Source organism: Haliotis asinina, chromosome 5 (genome assembly GCF_037392515.1).
Source record: "Haliotis asinina isolate JCU_RB_2024 chromosome 5, JCU_Hal_asi_v2, whole genome shotgun sequence".
In the NCBI taxonomy this organism is placed as follows: Eukaryota; Metazoa; Mollusca; class Gastropoda; order Lepetellida; family Haliotidae; genus Haliotis; species Haliotis asinina.
The window spans coordinates 59,003,265-59,022,743 of record NC_090284.1 but is presented as its reverse complement, the minus strand read 5'-3'; the positions used below and the strand labels follow the sequence as shown (position 1 = coordinate 59,022,743).

Genomic DNA, 19,479 nt, shown 5'->3' with positions numbered 1-19,479 from the left:
CATCTTTAGGAAATATAGACACCCAGTGTAGATTTACAAGATAGTATTTAATAGAGCTGTTTTAGATTTCTTAAAGGATTCTAGGGGTTTTGATGCAATCAGCCCATTTTCAGCTTGATGTTATGAACATATAGTCTGGTTCATAATTATTGAGAATTTTTCTTCTTACTTTGAGCTATCCTAACACCTCAACTGATTCACTGATACTTAAAACTAAGTAATGGTATAAATGAGGTAACTCATCTTGGCCTACTGAGTATAGTACAATTAGAGTTACCTCCCCTGAATTTGTAGCAGACGTCATTTTCCTCAGCACTGTCAACAATGTCTGCTGAAGATAAAAGAAGGTTGATTTTTGAGTTGTGTAATCAAGGAATTGATGGTGTAAATACACTGGCAGAGAGAACAGGAACTCCTCTTTCTACTGTGTGTAGGATTAGGAAGAATTTTAAAGAGGGAAAGGATTTTGGCCATCAGAAAGGAGCAGGGAGACCCAGAAAATTGGACTTCTCAGATCGCGTCCGGCTGGGAATTTTAGCGTCTAAAAAGCAAACGGGAAAGCATCTCCAACATCAGGTATGAAATGATAGAAAGGGGATCAACAGTTGTATCAAAATCTACAGTTAGAAGAAATTTGATTGATCTTGGATGGGAGAAAAAGACTGGAATTCTTTCTCCTCTCATGAAACAAGAACATAAAGACAGGCGTGTTGAGTGGTGTTTGGCACATGAAAACTTTGACTGGGAAAATGTGATTTTTACTGATGAAAGCTCAATATGGGTATATCACAATAATGTGCAAATATTGACAAAGTCTGCGTCAGCACTGTTGTATCGACGACCTAAATACAGCCCAAAGTTTCATGTATGGGGAGGGATATCCTTATTAGGAACGACCCCGCTGTGTGTGTTTGAGGGAAATCTGACAAGTCAACGCTACACTAACATATTAGATAATTTTCTGCTTCCAAGTGCACATGTGTTTTATGGAAATGACTGGATTTTGCAGCAAGATAATGATCCTAAACACACCGCAAAACATGCCAAGCAGTGGTTTCAGGAGAAAAATGTGACTGCATTACCATTTCCTGCATATAGTCCTGACTTAAATCCCATTGAGAACATTTGGGGGATGATGAAGGAATGTATGAATCAAAAGGGGTTGACAAAAATTGAAGACATGAAGAGAGAAGTGGTCCGATACTGGGACAGCATAACTCACGAGACACTAACCTCTCTGATAGGAAGTATGCCTACCCGTCTTAGACTGTGCCGTGAAGCTCAAGGAGACTTGATAAAATATTAAATTGTTACCTACACAACATGAAAAGGTCAGTTCACTTTCACAATACATTCAATTTTATCTGATTTGTTCTCGTTTAATAATATGAAATGCTTTAGCTATTCTCAATAATTTTGAACCATACTGTATTTCTGTTCTGTTCGTTAATATTGTTTCAAGTCTCAAGATGTTCGAAAATCGATTTTCGATTCAAATGTTCACCTCGTTTACAAAATGTTCTGTTTGTATTTGATTTAATCCAGTGTTGGTTTAGATAACCACAGTGAGTGAGATCCACAGAGCACCCTGTATTACATATTCGCATAAGCAGGTCATCAGTGCCAACACTAGACTTACACAAGTCTCCAAGGTAATAATTGATAGCTTAAATCATAATTTCTGAAACATGAATATGTCCCTCTAACAGATTGATGTTCTTAGATTTTGTTGTTCTGTCCCCCCTTATCTAGACTTGCCTCTTACAATGATAGAATTACTATACATCTATGGGCTTAGCTTTCAGTACAGCGTTGGAGTAAGACTATGGCAAATTCGGGTTGACTGCAAAGAAAATGAAAGCTGATTTCTTCGGGCTAATGCTGGCTTTTGGGTGAGTGATGCGGATTTAATACCAGCCACAGCTCACCAGTTAATACGGACAGAAAGCCCGAGCCATGCAGGTCTCAGACGTAAACACCTTTGATGTAACCAATAGACCGATAAGGAACAATACCCATTATGTGGACTCGGCCCAAGACGGTCAAACAACGGCATGCTAACATGGTTCAGTTCTGGACAGATAATATTAGTGAAAGGTTAACCGTGAACGTGAAAAAGGCTACATCAGAATAACCTGATGCCATGTTTCGAGTAAACTTCGTTCGCGGAGAATCGTAAACACCTGAAGAATACTTTCACGGTTACGTTAACGTTGCTAGTTATATGTCGTCACAGCTATAGAGTATAATTGCTAGTCGTCTTCAGGGTAGTCCAAGAATGTTCCTTTTTGTAAACAAATCATAGCTAGATGATTAGAGATTTAGAGGTTTCTCTAAAGATGGACAGACGGATACATCGATAGTTGGTTACACACACACACACACACACACACACACACACACACACACACACACACACACACACACACACACACACACGAATAGGAAAACTGTATACTTTTGAAAAACAATCCCTGGCAAATTGTGATTCTGAACATTTTTTCGACGTGAGGCAAATGTCTTGTCAATATACCCTCGTAGTTCACAAGCGATCATTTTCACACAAACATGACATTAGATCCTCATCCCATATCAGCCCGCACTTCCCCCCCCCCCCACCCCAAACACACACACACACACTTACATACATACATACATACAGACGCACGTACGCACGCACACACGCATGCATGCATACATAAACTCATGGGCAAAAGAAACTTATCACCCGACATTATTTGTGTTAAAAACGACAAAAACAAAAAAATGTCAGAAAGAATGTTTATATAAGAAAGATAAGCCATTTACACAGCAAAAACTGTATTTGTTGATGCCCTGTCAATGTTCATGCATGCAGGAAGTGAGGTAGATGACACATGGGGTGGACGTGAAAGTTTACACAGAGGATTGCATTCACAGAGTGTGTGGAAAACTGAATCTTGGAAGTGTCTGAGCACTCAGTACCTAGTGTGTCCACCCCTTGAATCAATGCACGCTAGTACACGTCTCCGCATTGATGTCGTCAAACGCCTGATGACGTCAGGAGGAATCCTCTGCCACAGTTCCAAGAGAACTTGCTCCAATTGTTGGCGATTTGCTGGTGGTTGCTGTCGTTGTCTTAGCTGTCTGTCGAGATGATCCCAGAGGTGTTCAATGGGATTCATGTCTGGGGAACGTGCTGGCCAGGGCAAAACGTTGATGTTGGCGTTGTTGAGGTAATCTTCAACGATTCTGGCAGTATGCGGACGTGCATTGTCCTGTTGCAAAAGAACACCTCTTGGCTGTTGACGCACAAAGGGCAAAACAACTGGCCTCAAGACTTCGTCCCTATACCTTTGGGCTGTCAGATTTCCATGCAGGATGACAAGCTGTGTCCTCTGATCAGCACAAATCCCACCCCACACCATGATACCACCTCCTCCAAATGGGTGCACCTCTTGAATGCAGTTCCTCGCCAATCGCTCACCTCTACGTCGGTATACACGGGCTCGGCCATCATTTCTGTACAAGTTGAAACGACTTTCATCAGTGAAGAGCACTCTCTGCCAGTCACGTCGCTGCCACCGACGTACTGTTCGTGCCCACTGCAGCCGACGTTGACAATGTTGGCGGGTCAAGGGCATTCCACGGAATGGACGGCGAGCTCTGATACCAGCAGCACGGAGACGTCTTAGTACGGTTCGTCTGCTGATGCGGTGTCCCAAGGCTGTGGTCGCCGTTGACGTCGCTGTGACGAATCTGTTCCGTAGGTGTATCGTACGGATATGGCGGTCTTCGGCGGGCGTCGTAACCCTTGGTCTACCTGATCTTGGACGGTCAGTGGTCTGACCTGTCTGCTGAAAACGTCTCAGGAGGTTGCTGATTGTTGCCTGGCTGCAGTGGAATGTTCTGGCAATCTGACGTTGTGACGCCCCCATATGGGCCATACCGATGGCCCTATTGCGTTGCTCCGATGACAGTCGTGGCATAACTTTGATATGCTTTTTGATAATGCATGATTGCACTGTCGAACAGCTGTATTTATGCAACCAATGTGCACGAGAACTTTTGGTTACACTCAAAAAACCTTTTTCACTGTTTTTCGTGCTTTCACGAAAATCACAATATCTCGGGTTTTTTGCTTGCTACTCAGCTTAAAAATGTGTTTTAGCGAATGTTTTCTCAGTATGTTTTACCTAGTTCAGTTTTGTTTAGAAGCGTAAATGGAAATTTTAAAGTGATAAGTTTCTTTTGCCCATGAGTTTACATACATACATACATACATACATACATACATACATACACACACACATGCATGACTGCATGCATGCATACATACATACATACATACATACATACATACATACATACACACATGCATGACTGCATGCATGCATACATACATACATACATACATACATACATACATACATACATACATACATACATACATACATACATACATACATACATGCATGACTGCATGCATGCATACATACATACATACATACATACATACATACATACATACATACATACATACATACATACATACATACATACATACATACATACATACATGCATGACTGCATGCATGACTGCATGCATGCATACATACATACATACATACATACATACATACATACATACATACATACATACATACACACATGCATGACTGCATGCATGCATACATACATACATACATACATACATACATACATACATACATACATACATACATACATACATACATACATACATACATACATACATACTTTCTAGAAATAGCTGTTAATCAGCTCGTAGGTATACAGTCTTACCTGAGAGCCTTATGGAGATGGTCACAGTGGGCTAAAAGAGAGGTGTGGAATACTGATGGTAGTTGACAAGCAGTCAGCTGAACGCCCTGGAAGATCCAGATAGGGTATAATGAGATGTGACACTTGTCATATTTAACGTCTGTCTGTCTGTCAGAAAGACCAACAACATGGCGACAGAAACAACAACAAACCCTCGCAAACCAAGGCATGCGTGTGCTGTGTAGATGTTGACATATATCAAACATGTGTGGCATTTGAAAGCATTAGTCAAATGGGCTTGATTTCGAAAGGAAGAATGATAAGCAGACTGGTAAAATCGTGTAGGAACCTTTATCCTCATTATATATGAATCTAAGATGTCAGGAGAGGGTGATGTGAGAAAACATATTGAAGTTGACATCCTTCATTACTTGCATTCATGTGCTCGCTTAGTTTTCACACATATTTAACATGGCATGTCTCTTAATATTGGGTTGTCACTGGCGGAGGGCTTTGTTCATACCATTTGTCAACGGTTTAAATGTCACTTGGGAAATATGTCAGAAACCCCTGTCTGTATCTGCGTCTGTGTATTAGCTATAGTATGAATGTGATTCTCAAAGCGGAACGTACGTTCCATAATATAGTCACTCATAATATCATGATTATGTCTGGTCCAGACAGCATTAGTTTTATGTCGCCATCATAAAACTAAAACATTTCAAAGTGCGACGTTGTAAAGAACTACTAAAACAGATATGAAATATGAAACGCTCGTTTCAACCACTTTTCAGTTGCAACCAATCAGACATTGCAGCTACGAAAAGCCATAGGAAAGCAGTGGCTCTCTGAAAAATGTTTACGTCTGTCTGTCTGTCCGTAAGCCGTTCGTTCGTTCGTAAAATGTAGCACTCAGGGAGTATCCAGGTACATGGCGTCGGTCTTAATTACACATGTCATTGCTTCCAAATTGCACACATCGATGTTCATGTTGTTGATCACTGGATTCTCTGGTCCAGAGTAGATTATTTACAGACCGGCACCATATAGGTGGAATACTGCTGAGTGCGGCGTAAAACTAAACTCCCTCACTCTCTATATTCTCCTATATTCCATATAGATGTATGGTTATATACATACAGAGAGGAAACAAATTCTGAATACTACTTTGCATAAACAATCAAAGTGATCAACATTTAGAACAATTTCAATATCACATCCCAACATGAACTCAATTAGAGAAAGGACTCTCACAAAAACCCACGCAGTAATATGAAATGTTTCCTACTGAATGACGCATACATGGTTCTTAAATTATAGTCATTTCTCGAACCATTGTGATGCTATCAACATATTAACAGTTAAGATACCTTTTTGTACGTTAATCCCACCCTTAAACTCGCATGAAAGAGGTTAATTCCCTAGTCTCGACCAAAGGTCCCTTCTCCCCGATCGCACTATATAAACCGTCGTAGTCATTCACGGGGGGATTAGGACCCTGGGGAGACGGGGCTGTCGTACATCTGAGCCCACAACGGAGGGACACGGAGGCGCGTAAAGAGCAGTTACACCTGTCATCGTAAATTTGTCTGAGCGACATCATTGACGGCGATGTCTGGTGGTGACTCCGTTCAGTTACGCTTCGTTTCACCTGACTCCGACAATTGTCAGAGAATGAATCAGCATGAAAATATATAAAAGTGTATTTCATTTCATATTATGAACGAGTTGAAATCAGGACACGTACGTAGTAAACTACATTTCATGAAACTGAGACATCTTAGGCAGTTTAAATTTTGAGTTTTCGAAAAAAACATATTTGTTTTCATTCTTAGCACATATTCATAATAACTGCATGATTAATTTTGTCAGATCCTTTGACAGAAACTGGCTACAGTGCGGATGGTTTCTGGACGTGAATTGAGACATGTTAAAGATATTTGCAAATGTTCAGTAATATCGCAACATAACTACAATTAAACACCAAGCATACATAAATCTAAATGTTTATATATAAGTATATATGTTTATATCTAAATCACGACTACATTCTTCCAGTATGTAAATGAATGTAAACATGTTTATGATAACTACGCGATGAGTGAGTGAGTGAGTTTAGTTTTACTCCGCATTCAGCAATATTCCACCTATATGGCGGCAGTCTGTAACTAATCGAGTCTGGACCAGACAATTTAGTGACCAACAACATGAGCATCGATCTGTGCAATTGGGAACCGACGACATGTGTCAACTAAGTCAGCGAGCCTGTCCACCAGATCCCATTAGTCGCCTCTTACGACAAGGATAGTCGCCTTTTATGGCAACCATGGGTTGACTATGCGATGAAACCATATCACGGATAAAAAGGAACGACATACACAATTCAAACACTGTACCTGTTAACAATACAGACACGAGCGTTTAGATCAAGGGTACCATTATCAGTGCATTCTCCCATGCGGCTGTCTTGGGATCCGAACCTTGTCGATGTCAAACGCTCTATCCACTCGGCTGCGTGCCAACCAAGCATCGGGAATGTCAAATATGTAAAACCATTTCAGTTAAAAGGTAATTAACATGTTCTGAAGGAATTACAGACAATATCGATAAAACCTTTCCTAACATCATTAGCAAATATCTGCTAAAAGCACACATTTGGATTCCATCGTATGCGCGACACCAGGTGTTCACGAAAGCTGTGTGTGTCCTGCCCCTATGGATGATAAAATCCTTACAGAGACAATAACATCTTTCTCGTTTTGACCTGGAGGCCAATAAAAGTAGTTATGTTCAACATGTTTATTACCTTCGGGGCAAAATAAAGTATTCGATAAAAAGTTTATCACACGGTACTAGTCTGAAAACTGTCCCCGAAGCACTATTTACCAGTTACATTACTGCAATGTCTGTTTCAAAACACAGATACGACACCCGATAAAAACAGAATCACCATGGAATATAGATTCCGTGTTTGTTTCATTCATTGCCTATTAAATGACAAGAGAAATTCCGTGTAAGAAGGATTCATCCGGAACACGTGTTTGTCCTCGGTGATGATCAGAATGGAGCAGTTAGTGCTTAGTGTTTGTACAGATCCCTTAGTGGTATGTATTGCTGATGCATGTCATCGTATTCCTATTGCGTAGACTGTTGTTCATGATGTCGGTCACTGAACTGCCTGATCCAGACTCGACAGTGTACCGTAGTTGTGTATTACATGTCGGTTAACTAATCCTCACGAGGGAATTTCCAGATATCATGTATTCCCAGAAACCAATGTTTGTCGATGCGGCTTAATGGATTGGGTTGTCAGGGTGAGTGAGTGAGTGAGTGAGTGAGTGAGTGAGTGAGTGAGTGAGTGAGTGAGTGAGTGAGTGAGTGAGTGAGTGAGTGAGTGAGTGAGTGAGTGAGTGAGTGAGTGAGTGAGTGAGTGAGTGAGTGAGTGAGTGAGCCTTTATCGATATTCCACAAATATGGCTGAAGACACCAGAAATGGGTCTAACCCATTATACCAATGAGGGAAATCGAAACCGATTCTTCACAGGTGAAAGCGCTAATCACTAGGCTACCCTCGGGTGGTCACGCTGGAAATTCCTTACCCCGATAGCGTGGACAGTTCTTCACATTATCAATCACCTGCTCATCAACCCGTGAGTATCCCGGGTCTCCATGCAGACCATGCCTGACGTAAGAAACGACTAACGGAATCGGATGCTCAGTCTCGAATAGTTGGTTGACACATACCATTGTATCCCAATTACGTAGATCGATGCTAATGATGGGAATCATCAGATTGTCTGGTCCAGATTAATCATCTACAGAACACCGTCATACAGCTGAAAAATTGCTAAGTGTGTCGCTAAACATCAAACAAAACAAACAACTCGATAGAATATAGATGTATACTTTGTTTAGCACACCAGCATATCTATTCTAGCGCTGGTTATTCATCGCGCCTACAAGAAGCTACACAACAACATCGACGACATCGCCTTCTTCAAAGCCATGGAAAACACTACAGACGACCCTACAAGCAACCTCAAACCACCCACTGGGTCAACATCGTCCTACAATTTCCTCTTTCATGTTTTTGCTAGGACTGAATACCCCTTGCTACTAAATGTGGTGATTTATATTCTCGTTTATCGCAAAAGCGAATCCTAGTTCAGAAAGAATGTTTCAAACATTCGACCATTACGTGAGATTATCGTCAACCATTCTCCATAGAAGCTTCATTAAATTAAACAGCGTGTGTAAAGATATCACCAGGAATGTTTTGTGTTGTGTAACGAAAGATATTAAATTAGATTATATTATGTATTAACATGGATAGTGTTATAGGATATGATAATTTGTAACATAATACCATATTATATATTTGATAGTAGTTACATTTATGTGCGGGCATAAAAATTAGATTTCTATAACACAGACGATCCGAATACTATTATTGTGCTAATCGTGTTTTCTATGCTAGTGTCTTCCATTCACACCTGTTCCATTATTTAGGAAAGAAAACTGTCATAAAGTTATGAAACAAAGTTTGAAACTTGGACTATTCGGTGAGACTGGAAGTGGTAGAATCACATGAAAAGCCTTAATTTCACGTCACGTGACCATTACATGTTATAGAGAAACCGTAATTGCACTATGGGCCACTGGGCCTAAATTGCTGAATAAGACTTGTCTGACTGCCTGGTAGAGAAAAGCAGTGGTTAAAGCGTTCGCCCATCATGCTGAAGACCCGAATTCGATTCCCCACACGGACACAGTGTGTGAAGCCCATCCCTGGTGACCCTTGCTGTAGTATTGCTGAAATGTGACTAAAATCGGCGTAAAACTAAATTCACTCACTCTCTCACTCACGCTGAGGCAAGTACAGGCTCACTCGGAAGATGGGTGGCTGGCTGGCAGGCTAGTTATTTGGGGGACTCACCTACTCCCTGAAAACACCTCAATCACTCAATCACTCACGCAGAGGCAAGTACAAGCTCACTCAGAAGATGGGTGGCTGGCTGGCTGCCTAGTTATCTGGGGCACTCACCTACTCACTGGAAACACCTCAATCACTCACTCACTCACGCAGAGGCAAGTACAAGCTCACTCAGAAGATGGGTGGCTGGCTGGCTGCCTGGTTATCTGGGGCACTCACCTACTCACTGTAAACACCTCAATCACTCACTCACTCACTCACTGTAAACACCCCAGTGTGAGCATGCCGCCCATAACCAACGATAAAGAGCAAGCACACGCATGTGCAAACGCACACGCACATGCACACGAGCCTACATGTCCAACCATACCTTTAAGAACAGACACGTAGAATGTAAATACTATTTTAAAGAGTAAACCCCAATAACATCGATCGGTGACTTTCTCCTACTTTGACTTTTACGATGCAAAACGATCATCTTCAAGACATCACACTGAATTCGCCGTTCACGTTCACAAGGCCCTCACCGTGTATTGTGTATATGACGGCGCTGTGCTGCCCGTGGCGTACTGACAAGAGCACAAGACTATCTCGTTTGTGATCAGACACCCTTTCGCTTCTGTGGGTGAGTATTATTGACTCGTGTCCTCTTGTCGTCAAATCTTCGGCTTACACGGGTAATTCTACCTGCCAAGTAGCGCACCCGATGGGTAGGCGGTATTTGGTACACAAGACACGGTCATGTAGTACCCTGGGCGATACATCTCAACATAGAAATAGGCGTTTTATATGTAGGAAAGAAGGTCCTATATTGAGTTGGAACTCTACGTCCGCATATGGTAATGCTACCTCAAAGACGACACTTTTAACAGTATTCAAATCGTATTATTCTGGTCACTTGCCTTGCATCTCGTAGTGTTCACATATATAATACATTTAGCGACGAATGCTGCTCACAGATCAGAATGTTTCTGAACAAACGAGATTCAGGCTTGTTCCTGCAGGAATTCCCGAATAGAGCCCTTCCGAAAGTACTGAGATCAGGAATGTTGCCCTTCAGAAAGTCGGATCTAGGGGTACAGAGATCGGGAATGTAACCGTTCAGAAAGTCGGATCTAGGGGCACTGAGATCAGGAATGAAGTCATTAAGAAAGTGGGGGTCACAGAGATGAAGAATGCAGTCACGATATAAACATTTTCATTGAAACGTCGGTAAATGTATGCAATAATCCACATGTTGCCATCCAGAAGGTTTTTACATTCATGACAGTTATGCATAGAGCATGTCTAAGGTCTGTCAGCTGTGAACAAACCTTAAAGCTGCTCCGATGTTATCGATTTCACGATGAATATTAATGTGGAGATATAAGGACGAGATCCGTACCCTATCAACTCGGTCATCACCATCCTGTCAGCAATACTATGAAAATGTCTCTACTGACATATAAATGACAGTATTCACGGAGACCTGACGACTTGCATAGCATTACGATCGACCAAATACCCAGACCAGATGGCACAGAGTATTTCGAAATATCCTTCATCAGACCCAAAGAGCTACCACATTGTCCAAGTGACCTTGTACAGTAGGTTCGGGGTGGGGGAGGAAGGGTAGGGGTGGTGTGAGTTGTGGGTGGAAGGTTTCAACGTTTTCGGATGCGCCCAGGTTTCAAACCACCAGCCTTCTTTCCCCTTGCAAACACGCAGAGTGTTAAAGATGTTTCGTATCTGTAGACGTGTATATGTTATAGTCAGTGTCTACAATCAGGCAATGTGTACGGTGACTGAAATAACCTGCCCGTGAGTACATTCCCTGATTCATTCATCCATTGTCTGATTGTAGACATTGACTGTCACGTATACACTTGTCAATACGTATGTTTATTTCACTGTGGCGGTTTACAATTCAAGAACCTTATTCGAATATCCAATACAATTAAATGCAATAGTCTAAGAAAGTTAGATTGTACAGATGCTTGCATTATGTGTGTGCGCGCGCGTGTGTGTTCATGAGTGTCGGCCAGTCATACTGAAACTAAGGGCAGCAACCAAAGCGCACCGAATTATGAAAATCAAGTCAGGCTATGCACGTTATCATGTCTAAGGTTTACAAACGTTAACTGTATTTTATTAAAAACTAATTTGGAGAAAATGCAACCGTAAGTGTACAGACGTTCTAAATGCTTAGTTCCTTTATAAATACGTTCTATGTCTTCAATTCATTCTTGTTATCTTAATCTTGGGCCTTAGTACTACTAAGCAATGTTCGTGGCACCCCGGGTAGTTGCTCAGTAAGACCAGCAAAACACCCGCGGCGGAAATGACGAGATGGAAGTGCTTCACCTTATTTCCCGCAATATGGTGAACAATAAACGCAGTTAACTATACACCTTCCCCACCCCCCACCCCTACACACATCCTGCACACACACACCCGCCCCCATTGACAAGGGTAATGAATTTATATTTTATGTGTAAATTCACATGAAATCAGAACATGTATACTTCAATAGAAGAAAAACATCGCGTTCGACTTAAAGGCGTTACTGCATAACTAAACATCTGCCTTTCGAGCTTGCATAATATATAGTACCCCCCTGAACATTTTGTATCCTAAAAAACGTCGAACCGGATTAAGGTTTTCAAGGGCTCTTCATGTCTACAGTCTAGACTAGACTAGACTAGACTCGTCTAAACGAGTATAATGTGTGTATATGTATGTAGAGTTTATGATGGTGGAAATAATCTAACTGAAACCTAGGATGTGAGTCAGCTTTCTTTGCGCTGAATTCAATTCAATTATTGACCTATAAATGCACGTATCTTTACATCTAATTCTTGAATCAAAACAGAATGTATGTCTTACGCTGGGGTTCACCTGTTTTATGCTGACAGCAAAATACGATTGTGTAACTGACTGTATATTTATGCTTGTATATCGCACAAGACAAGTGCAAAAGAAAAATATAGAACTTCTATTCGGTCACAGAGTTGCTAATGTTAAGAGGCTCAAAAATCGCCCAAAGACTGAAATGTATGTCCAAAGCAAAAGTGCTCATAACGATTATATTACATATTCTTCTTTTCAAAGTTTTGGAAGTGAGTGAATTTAGTTTTACGGCGCGGAGGAGGCGGTCTGTAAATAAACGAGTCTGGACCAAACAATCCAGTGATGAACAGCATGAACATCGATTTACATAATTAGGATATGGTGACATGTGTCAACCAAGTCAGCGAGACTAACCATCGGATCCCGTTAGTTATCCCGTTCGACAAGCATGGGTTACTGAAGACCAATTCTAAACAGATCTGCACCGTGACATGCAATGTTGTCGTACATAGTCATGTTAACCGCCTTCAAACCTAAGCTAAAAGATTTGGCTTTAAACTCTAAACTATGCATTACATCTCCATCGAAAAACAGTCTTGTTTTCTCCATTTTCAGGCATAATCAAAGGGTATTCGGTCACAACATGGCATTTTTGGTAACATTGTTTACATAATCAAAGTGTCGTAATATTTTCTGATCTACAACCCTTCCACCACATCGGCGATTCCACACTGTAGACACAACCCCAATTTCCAAGCCTTGTATCTCATCCTACAACCTTCAGAGATTGCCTCATCGAGCATCATCATTCTTTGAGTCTATATTCCACCAAATGAGGAAGCGCATCTATTTCTGTCCAAATGTATAGTAATAAGTAATATCATTTGCTCCAACTAACACTCCTACTTTCATTTGACTGATAGACAAAGGAAACCTATATTAAGGATAAGAGGACACGAACAGTCCAAAGGCAGCCTATATTAAGGATAAGAGGACACGAACAGTCCAAAGGCAGCCTACGCAACAACAGTATATTATAGGAAGATCCATGCATCAATTAAACCCGGTCTTTGAGGAGCTCCTGTTTTGATTCAAGCCAATGTTTCTATGACCACTAGAATGTATTCGGGAAAGAAACACTGGATGAAGGGATTGGGGATTAAGTGGGTGAGGGGCTGGGGGCAGGGGTTGGGATTTGGTGGGTGAGGAGCTGAGATTTGTTGGTGACGGGTTGGGGATTTGGTGCGGGGTGGGTGGGGTCTGTTGATGAGGGGTTGGGGATAGGGGGCTGGGATTTGGTAGGTGAGGGGCTGGGCTTTGTTGGTGAGGTGTAGGGGATGAGGGTTGGGCTGGGGGGGGGGGGTAATTGGTAAAAAAGGAGTTTATACGAGGAATCGACTTGAGTTCTATATATCAGATCTAATTGTGAGATAGGACCCTGGGTACGATATTGTCTTACGGACTATGACGAACAACTGACGTTCACATGACATTGACATCGGGTTCTTGACCATGGCCATGGCGACAGACATGAGCTCTTTAGTAATAAACCAGGAAAAAAGTCTAAAACACACAAGTCGCATGGTACAAGTCGCCTAAACGACTGCACAGAGACAATGCAATGAAAGCGTACCAAATATGCAAGTTTAACAAGCAGCGAGCATGCCACGACTCAGGAATCATCGACTTGAGCACGCTGTGGAGAGGCTTGGTGCATGACAGTCTGTTGCAGTAGTTCACGTGCCTTTGGCTGTGATCGTCAGTCCGCACACGGTCTGAGGACCCGTGAGCACCACCGGCACCGTTGTTGATAGCATACGGCCTGGTACCCCTTGTGTGATGGTTGGACCAGACAATTCAGTGACCGCTTCGTGCGACGAGCATTCTAAACCGGATCTTTACGGGTTCGTTCGGGTATAGTACACTCCTGGTTCACGATCAACTGCATAAACAATAGCGTGACGTCATTACTTGCGAGACTTTGAAATATAACTTAGAATCGGTCCATCTAGAGGGCTGTGGATTACGTACCTCAAAGAACGACTGCCCCCGGGTACGTTATTTCAGCGAGGGAGTTGACTATTGGAAGTTGTCCAGATCACATCGCACAACCTTTAAGCTTGATTTGGCTGGACAAACCAGGGATTCTATGTACAAAGTAGAGAGGAATAAGACTGTGCGATTAGAGAGGGCTCGACTTATTCAGTGGTGATAATGTCTCCATATGTGGCCAATGAATGTGTAACGAAAACGTCCGAGTCACCTCGGTTACATTGTACGTTACTTAGAGTTGAAAGACCTCATTGTATGTGTCTGGTGATTGCGTGCAGTCAATCTGACACTGTTCAGTCGGGTTTTTTCTGATGTTCCTTATGTAAAGAAGTGTTTCTTTATACTCAACATTCGATCTTGTGGTATCGTTTCAATGACACTGCGTCACAATAACGTCACAATCAAGGCCCGCTTAATAAAGATTAACATACATTCATTATTCCTTCCACTGAAGATTGTAAACTCCAAAACTTAGTCTATGTACTATGTGAAATCATTTGATTGTGATATGTCCACACAAATTGTTCGTTTTTGTAAGGTTTTGTATTGAGAAATCAACATTTTGCAGTCAAAAACAATGGGGTAGCATGTGATTAAAGCGTTCGTTTGTCACCGTGAAGACCTGGGTTCGATTCCACACATGGATACAACGTATGAAACCCATTCATGTGTGTCCAGAACATTAGCGAGGCAGTGTGAATCTACCCCACGGACACACTCATGTGAGTGAGTGAGTATGATATTATACCCCCACCGTGATATTGCTAGAATATTGCCAAAAGCGGCGTAAAACTAAACTCACTCATTCAACGGTAACGTCATAACCTTTAAGGTCACTTCTGTTACCGCTAAATGTGCAAGTCTATGTAAAATATACGTATCATAATTTCCTGTAATATACTTTCATATTGCCAACATGATTTATAATTTGAACCCGTGTGCAGGACTACTGTTTCATATTTTTTTACGAAACATTCATGAAACTCTTACACGAAACACGGATGGTCTTAACAGCCACTGATATCTTAAGCCATAGCGAGAGAGCAAATAAACGATAACGCCCGGGTGTTATATCCTCCATCACGCATATTCAATATCATGTGATATACCCACTCAGAGACCAGGATATATTGTAAAACATAACACTGCGTAAAAGGACGTAAGCCTGTAATTGTGCCAAGTATCATCATGTTTTTATAAGTGGTCCTCCTTGAACAAGGTCAGGGTCATCTTCAAGTGTTATTGAGTTAAAAAAAACATACATGTAGTTATCATGTCAAAGGAAATTAATATAAATGGATATTAGTTGTGACACCGGGTGCTAGCCAAAGAAGTATGTATGTCCAGAACATTAGCGATTCAGTGTGAAGCTACCCCACGGACAAACTCATGTGCGTGACTGAGTATGACATTATACCGCTTTTAGTAATATTCCGGCAGTATCATTTAAGGGGTTGGGTTGGGGGGGTGGGGGGGGGGGGGGGGGGGGGTGGAAGGTGTCACCAGAAGTGGGTTTCACATATAGTACCATGCACCATGTACCATGTACCCGAGTTCGGCAAATTCATACCCGAGTTTCGGTAATATTCGATGGTAAATGGGTTCAACGTTGACAAGCGATTAGTCATGTCTAGTATATTCCACGAAAGACCTGCAATACTTGAAATGGCTTAGAATTAACATGAACTGCAAGCAAAGGAAAATGTCTTTCCGTTACATGTCGCATAATGGCGATTACGTATTATTTAGTTATGTCATGAGTGGAATATCTACTTCATCAACTTGTTTCACAGATTGACAAAGAGGCGGTCAGCTGCTCCTTGCAAGATATATTTCACTGTGCAGTTTTTGTTTATCAATGTCATACTGGAAATGTTGATCAGTAAGTTATTTCTCTACTATCAGCGAAATATTTTATTTGGTCGCAAATCCGAAAATACCTCTTTGTCAGAAACCGTGGTAGTATGTTCTGTTCATACTTCAATAAACCCATAGCCAGTCACCGTCACCTATCTCTAAACAAACCCTTCTAGGATCTGTCAGAGCATTCATTTATAACACATCTGCAATAAACAGAGCAAGGAAGGCAGGTTTATGTTGAGTATGAGCAACAACTCACACATTCATAAAGACATACGTCCTTTCAAAGTACAGCACCGACTTCCACTCACCTCTTTACCAACAGGATTTAATGTCCCACCTGAATAAATATCAAACACTGAAAAAATGTTTATGCCTGGAACTCGAATAAATAATTGTTTCAAACAATTCGATCTATCTATTCAACCCCGGCACAAGTTGTAGTGTAAATTAATTTACACCCGCCATCATTCAAATGCCCTATCGAACCATGTAAAACAGGTCAAGGGTCGACGTGCAGCTCCAAATATAACCTGTCGTTTAATGTTGTACTATTGTTATCTGGATAATAGTAAATGTTCCCCTCACTTTTTCTTTCTCTTAATGGCACCACTTTGTATGTATCAGTTGCAGGTCTGGTTATAATAAGTTGGAGGAGTTCAGTGATGTTTTTACTATCTATTACACGACTGAAATGTTTCATCGGATAACCGAAACTTGTTTTTCTCTGTACTTAGCGGTGCTTATTTATTACCTTTCTACCTTACTAGCTCTAGCTTGTGGTCTGACTGGAGTGGTGGGGTAGCCTAGTGGCTAAAGCGTTCGCTCGTCACGCCGAAGACCCGGGTTCGATTGCCCATTTGGGTACAATGTGTGAGGCCCATTTTCTGGTGTCCCCAGCCGTGACATGGAATATTGCTAAAAACGGCGTAAAACCAAACTCACTCACTCACTCACGTGTGGTCTGACTGATGGACAATTATTTGGTAGCTGTGTAAACTTGGTACAGATCTTGAAATTAAAATCGCGGATAATTGTTGGTCTGTTCCCTTAGTTCAGTCTAATTAGTGAACACACACATTCCGGCCGTTCCTACATCTGTGACAATGGTAATGATAATGTATTATCAGAATTGTCAATCGTCAACCCGATCGCCGAGAGACGAGACATGAACGACATTTTAGTGTATAAACATTAAAGGTATCACCTACCAGACGTTTATATGTGCATATTTACCCACATAAGAGTCCAACACATATAACCATTATCGATTAGCTTTATTGATCCTCGAAGCCAACCTATTATATGATTTACCTATTCCCTCTTAAATGGTTGAAGATAATGTCTCGGGATAATGACAGCGACATTTGTAACGAGACTGCACTTGCAATTAAATAAACTGTTATCGTTGATGAATGAGTCAGTATATCAGAATATATACAGTAATAGTAATGTGAGTCTGCATGACACAAGGTCCTCATGACAACAAAAGCAATTATCATGGTCTATTTAGGATGAATCTGTCATCGGAACCAGCTAGTTTAGATCAGAACATGTCAGCAGAACGAACTCCAGCACTAGTCGTAACACAGCCGAACGTGTTTGCTGCTTTTGTAAGTGACTCCAGAACATCGCTATACTTCGCTTGGGTTACCTTGTTTTCCACTAGATGTACTCCACAGATGTACTGTTAAACATCTGTAAACTAGGTTTTCATACAACTTGCAACCAATGAAAATATGGATTAGAATTATTATTCAGGGCTTATATATGCGAAGCGCTACAGTAGTCATAAGAACTATATATTAACATTAACTCTCGGCTTATCTTAGAGCTTCGAAAATATAGACCCAGTAATACAAACTTGTCGTAAGACATCGGTTGATAACGGAATCGGGTGGTCAAACTCGCTGACTTGGGTCACACATGTCATCGAATCCCAAAGGCATAGATCGATGTTCATACTGTTGATCTCCAGAATGTCAGGTCCAGACACGATTACTACAAGACCATATTTTTGGAATATTTTTGCGGCGTTAACCTACAAACAAGCAAATAATCATAAACGATTGACCCAAGTATGCTAGCAATTCAGCGTCGGCAACGACGACGGTTACATAGCATCCATCGGTGTCCACATCTCAACAAACACCTTTCCACGCATGCCAAAGTTCCCGAACAAATATTCATGTTCCCCAATAAATATTCATGTTCCCCAGTAAATATTCATGAAGCTGTTACATGTAATTAATACGCATCTTAACATGCATGCTTGTGTTTACGATGGTTGTATTTCAAAACAGACCATTCACGAAGAAGACGACGATTCTGACAAGTGACGTACATTATGAGATGTTATTCTCTTTCAACACACACTGGGGTGATGAGGAATAGCATGTGTGTTTTATGAGAACACATCGTCGTGATGACAGAACTCCCATATAAAGAGATCAGGTCATCATCACTTGTCTTCGCCGTGTCTTCGCCAGCATGTTAACGAGAACATTATTAAGTTAGCCCCGACCGATGGGGGTCAGCAGTTTATAGGGGTCAATGTTTTGTAGGGTCAATGACAACCGGAACTTTCAACATACGTAGATGGGGCGTTTCGAACACGTATGAGCTCCCCTGAACACCGATGCTGTTCCGTGTCGTGTTGACAGTTAATTTCATTTGGAATTTGCGCCAACGTGATTCAGTGATCTAGCTGTCCACCTGATGTAAAGTATTTCTCTACAAATCAGTTTTATATTTGCCGGCCACCAATGTATCAAATATTTCCTGTACAAATCAGTTTGAATGCAACAGGAGCTCATCACCCCTATCTGCCCAGAAGGACAGCATTACGATCTATGTCCGCCCTCATAACGGCTGTCCCTGCCACATGTACCCAGAGGGGTGGGGTAGTCTAGTGGCTAAAGCCACGCCAAACACCCGGGTTCGATTCCACACATGGGTAGAATGTGTGAAGTCCATTTCTGGTGTCAGCGTCGTGATAATGCTGGAATGTTGCTAAAAGCGCT

At 41.5% G+C, this 19,479-nt stretch overlaps 1 protein-coding gene across 7 annotated transcripts in view; it reads right to left on the bottom strand.

Annotated features, from left to right (window-relative positions):
- Positions 1-19,479, bottom strand: part of LOC137284935 (uncharacterized) — a 54,307-nt gene that overhangs the window by 30,197 nt on the left and 4,631 nt on the right. For 2 of the 7 annotated variants that reach the window (XM_067817000.1, XM_067817005.1), the window contains exon 1: positions 4,804-4,891. The exons of the other annotated variants lie outside the window; for them this stretch is intronic. The gene's annotated coding sequence lies outside the window, so the exon portion shown is untranslated. Of the gene's footprint in view, positions 1-4,803; positions 4,892-19,479 lie in introns of those variants that run through there. 7 annotated transcript variants of the gene reach the window in all.